Source organism: Balaenoptera ricei, chromosome 11 (assembly GCF_028023285.1).
Source record: "Balaenoptera ricei isolate mBalRic1 chromosome 11, mBalRic1.hap2, whole genome shotgun sequence".
Classification (NCBI taxonomy): domain Eukaryota; kingdom Metazoa; phylum Chordata; class Mammalia; order Artiodactyla; family Balaenopteridae; genus Balaenoptera; species Balaenoptera ricei.
Genome location: NC_082649.1, coordinates 13,480,894 through 13,486,462, shown reverse-complemented (window position 1 = coordinate 13,486,462; position 5,569 = coordinate 13,480,894). Strand labels below are relative to the sequence as shown.

Here is a 5,569-nt window from a genome sequence, read left to right as displayed (position 1 = left end):
TGACAAGTAGCCTTTTCCTCCCCTAGTTTCATCATCTAAGGGAAAGTTAATAGCAAGTCTTTATGTAATTTAAAGTACTTACTTGCATAATCTGGAGATTCCTAGGGCTGCCACAACAAAATACCGTACACTGGGTGGTTTAAACAAGTGAAATTTATATCTGACAGTTCTAGAGGCTAGAAGTCCAAAATCAAAGTGTCAGCAAGGCTACATCCCCCCAAAGGCTCTGAGATTAGAATCTGTACTGAGCCTCTCTCCTAGCTTCTGATGGTTACTGGCAATCTTTGGCTTACAGCTGCATCACTCCAGTTTCTCCGTCTTCATTTGATGATCTTCCTGTACATCCATGTCTCTGCAGGACTTTCTTATAAGAACACCAGTCATTGGATTTAGGGCCCACCCTAATCCAATATGACATCATCTTAATTTGACTACATCTGCAAAGACCCTATTTCCAAATAAGGTCATATTCGCAGGTTCTGAGTGATCATGGATCTGGGGGGGGGGCGGGGGTAACACTATACAACCCAGTACAGGTACTGGATATTTTCTATAGAAAGGCTTAATATCAGTGCAAATATGATGTTGCATGTTTTTTTTCCCCCCCCAAATAATGTTTTTAAAACTAGGGAGATTACATCAATTTTGGAAAGGCCTATGGAAATGGGTACCTCTGGGTTGCACTGGAGTACACTGCATAGCGGTAGTCATAATCATAGAGGAATATGACAAAGGAGGCAAACAAACAGCTTAATAAGCATGGGTATGTATCGTATGAGAGAATCAAAGCAAGCTAATAATAGCTACCCTAGAGATGAGCTAGCAGATGCTTTTTCCACAGCTGAATCCTCAGAGGGATGATGTAGTATTTGTTGATTTTGCCATGTGACTTGTAAAAACAAAAGAGATACAAAGAAGACAAATGACATTGTAATTTTGAGTGGTTTGACCATAACTGCACATACTAAAGTTATCATAGCACTGGTAGTGATGTGTTGTTCTATATACTCATCACTTTTTAAGCCTCTGCAACATTTTAGACAGTTTTCCTGAGAGTATTTTCCCCTGGTATCAGGTTTCCGCTTTTCCAAAAGTTTGAATGGTTTGTTGGAACCCTGTTCAAATAATGACATAACATCAGGCATAAAACTGAAAGCAACTAAAGGAGAGTTTTCATGTTATCCGTCAAAATTGGGGTTTTTATACTAACTTCAAATACAGTTTCTTCATAATTTATCAATAAAGTCTATCCTGAGAAAATCTGGACCTTCAGAAAAGTGCAATGAATAGGTCTATTTCCTATCCATATCTCTTGCTAATCTTGAGTAACTTCTCCCTGGACCTTTGATTTTGCTTGGCCAAGACTGCTTTTTGGAAAATCATATATTTACCCATCTCTGCTCATTCAATGAGATTGTCATGCAACTTTGGAAACTTGGAGTGACTTCATTAAATAGCATGTATTTCTTATTCAAAATGATTTGAGACATTTTTAATTACTACTTTTCCTTCTACTTTACATGGAACTTCTTTTCTGACTGTGGCAAATGCCACCACGTGCCTACCTTTGTATGTACAAACAGAGTCAGTGGATACTTATCCATTCTTTCGCTGCAGACGATTGGTGCCAAATTTAAATCTTCCTTTGGGTAATTGTTTTCTCTGTGTCTTACTGTGTTATCACCTCTTTACTGCAATTTGTATTTTCTTTTGTAAGACATTTGGATTCTTATGAAAGTGTTACGTATGTAAATAACGGAAACAACACCCACACCATTACTTAGTTCCTGTGGGCGCTGCCACACTTTTTTGTTTTCTTTCTTCTTTTTCGTCTTCTTCTTCTTTTTTCTTTTTTTAATCTATTCTTTTAAGAATAGTTCTTAGGAATAGAAATGATGCAACAGTCTAAAAGATATAGTCAGTGGTCTATTAATTAGTGGAGAGTAATGTTTATATAAAAATTGGCCTCTATAACTGACGGCCAACCTGATTGTTGTGAATGTCATACCATTTTGTGCTGGCTTAAAACACGGTAGCAGATGTGATACAGTTTGTATAATGTTCCACCATAAATTGAGCATGGCAGGACGTATAACACCATCAGTCAAAGTGAAATGGTTATATGGTAACCAGAGAAATTATTGAGCTTCTATATGGATTGGCCTGTTTTGATAAAGTAAGTCAGGCCACAGAGATTTTTCTCCACCTTGGAAAAAGGACCGAAAAGTACCAGTTATGCAAAACCACTGGGCCTGTTTGTAGTCAGTAGTCGTCAAGGACTTTTAGGATATCTTTTACCTGAAGGGCTCCAAGGGCAATGCTTGGAATCTCAAGGTCTACACACAAGCAGTGCCATGAAGTCCCAGTGTTACAGAAGTTAAGAGAGAGAAGGGGCTGAGGCCTGCTTCCCTCATTCTCTGCTGGCCTCCTTCTCTTTTGTAGGAGACATTTGTGTGCAAGGCAGGTTGGGACCACATCAGCTCAGGCCATGGGAAGGGGGAAGAAGCCAAGATCCTGTGTGACAGAGGGGACAGAGCGTTTGTCTTCAGAAGCTGGCCCATCCCCAGGAGGCAGCAAGGCAGACCAGTGTGCAGCGGTCAAAGGGCATGACTAACACAGATTGAGCCAGACTATTAGGAGATCTGAGTGCATCCTCTCTGCCAGCAGTTCTGGAAGAAGTCCTGGTGACAATAGTCAAAATCAGGCTCAGTTCCAGGTGATTGGTCCAGTCACAGCAGGTCCCCAGCAGAAGCTGAGAAGGGAGTAGAAAAGCACATCCTGCTTCCCAGAGGAATGGGCAGAGCAAGAATTTGGCAAAGCACGAGGACCCGAGCTGAGGAAGCTGGGGTCTAGGCCAGGATCCAATCCCTGCTGAGAACTGGCATGCGTAGCAGAGAAACTGAGGCCAACTGGAGTCCCAAGGCTTTGGCCAAAGTGGTAAGAGAACTCTGAGACTCAGCATCTACAGGAGGAACCAGATTTCCAGGTCTCCAGGCAACCAAACCAGTTTTGTCTATTAATAGGTCTAAGGCTGATGACACCAATCAGGACTGGCTCAGACTGGTTGGGGGCGACTAAGAGCTTCTGGAACTGTAATGTGCATAAGAATTACCTGGGGATCTTGTTAAAATGAAGATTCTGATTGGGTGAATCTGAGTGGGGCCAATATTCTGAATTTCTAATAAGATCCCAAGTGATGCTGCTGGTTTTCTAGAAAAGCAAAACTCAGAGAATCCACACTTGCTGTCATGTGCTCCCCCCACCACCCCTACTGGTCTCCACCCATTTCACCTGCCCAATCAGCCATCCCTCCTCCCCAGCCCTCTTCCTAGTCATATCTGGCCATCTTCTTTTCCTTTTCTTTTCCCCGTCTTCCCAACCCCTTTGTCCTGCTGCACTTCTCTGTCAAGACCATCAACAGAAAAAGAGTTTCTGTTTAGATACTAGAAGGGGCAAGATAGCAAAAGCCAGAAACATTTTCCCCATTGTCAGCACACAACTAAATGCTTTTATGTTTGATAGAAATAATTAGTCCAGATTAATCTCTTTTTCAGTCTCATAAAGAGCATGAAGAATATGTGACCTTTCCCTCCTAATATAATCCAACAGTTAAGAAATTTCTTCTAAATGCTCACTTTGACAACGCATATACTAAAGTTGGAACAGTGCAGAGAAGATGATCACAACCCCTGTGCAAAAATGACGCACAAATTTCTGAAGCTTTCCATATTTAAAAAAAGACATTAAAATAGACATAAATTAATGGAGAAATATACTGTGTTTATGAAAGAGAGGAACCAATATAGTAAAATCTTCAATTCTACTCAAATTAATCTATAAAAAGAATGCAAATCCAATAAAAATCCCAACAGAGTTTTAGTAAAACCTAATTCTTAAATTCAAATAAAAGAGCAAATGGCCAAGAATAGCTCAGAAAAATTTGAAGATAAAGAATAGAGTGGGGAAAAGAAAGAAAACTACAGGCCAATATCACTGATGAACATAGATGCAAAAATCCTCAACAAAATACTAGCAAACAGAATCTAACAGCACATTAAAAGGATCATAGACCATGATCAAGTGGGGTTTATCCCAGGAATGCAAGGATTCTTCAATAAACGCAAGTCAATCAGTGTGGTAAACCATATTAACAAATTGAAGGAGAAAAACCATATGATCATCTCAATAGATGCAGAAAAAGCTTTCGACAAAATTCAACACCCATTTATGATAAAAACCCTCCAGAAAGTAGGCAAAGAGGGAACTTAACTCAACGTAATAAAGACCATATACGACAAACCCACAGCCAACATCGTTCTCAATGGTGAAAAACTGAAACCATTTCCTCTAAGACCAGGAACAAGACAAGGTTGTCCACTCTCACCACTATTATTCAACATAGTTTCGGAAGTTATAGCCACAGCAATCAGAGAAGAAAAAGAAATAAGATGAATCCAAACTGGAAAAGAAGTAAAGCTGTAACTGTTTGCAGATGACATGATACTCTACACAGAGAATGCTAAAGATGCTACCATAAAACTACTAGAGCTAACCAATGAATTTGGTAAAGTAGCAGGATACAAAATTAATGCACAGAAATCTCTTGCATTCCTATACACTAATGATGACAAATCTGAAAGAGAAATTAAGGAAACACTCCCATTTACCATTGCAACCAAAAGAATAAAATACCTAGGAATAAACCTACCTAAGGAGACAAAAGACCTGTATGCAGAAAACTGTAAGACACTGATGAAAGAAATTAAAGGTGATACAAACAGATGGAGAGATATACCATGTTCTTGGATTGGAAGAATCAACATTGTGAAAATGACTATACTACCCAAAGCAATCTACAGATTCAGTGCCATCCCTATCAAACTAGCAATGGCATCTTTCACAGAACTAGAACAAAAAATTTTACAATTTGTATGGAAACACAAAAGACCCCGAATAGCCAAAGCAATCTTGAGAAAGAAAAATGGAGCCGGAGGAATCAGGCTTCCTGACTTCAGACTATACTACAAAGCTACAGTAATCAAGACAGTATGGTACTGGCACAAAAACAGAAATATAGATCAATGGAACAGGATAGAAAGCCCAGAGAGAAACCCATGCACATATGGTTACCTTATTTTTGATAAAGGTGGCAAGAATATACAATGGAGAAAAGACAGCCTCTTCAATAAGTGGTGCTGGGAAAACTGGACAGCTGCATGTAAAAGAATGATATTAGAACACTCCCTAACACCATACACAAAAATAAAATGGATTAAAGACCTAAATGTAAGGCCAGACACTATAAAACTCTTAGAGGAAAACATAGGCAGAACACTCTATGACATAAATCACAGCAAGATCCTTTTTGACCCACCTCCTAGAGAAATGGAAATAAAAACAAAGATAAACAAATGGGACCTAATGAAACTTAAAAGCTTTTGCACAGCAAAGGAAAACATAAACAAGATGAAAAGATAACCCTCAGAATGGGAGAAAATATTTGTAAATGAAGCAACTGATAAAGGATTAATCTCCAAAATTTACAAGCAGCTCATGCAGCTCAATATCT

The 5,569-nt window shown here is 39.2% G+C and overlaps 1 non-coding gene across 1 annotated transcript; it reads left to right on the top strand.

The window, feature by feature from the left end:
• The first annotated feature begins 3,629 nt into the window (after positions 1-3,629).
• LOC132375476 (U6 spliceosomal RNA) lies at positions 3,630-3,734 on the top strand. Its single transcript, XR_009506026.1, has one exon. It is a non-coding gene; the product is annotated as a U6 spliceosomal RNA (small nuclear RNA).
• Positions 3,735-5,569: the final 1,835 nt, after the last annotated feature.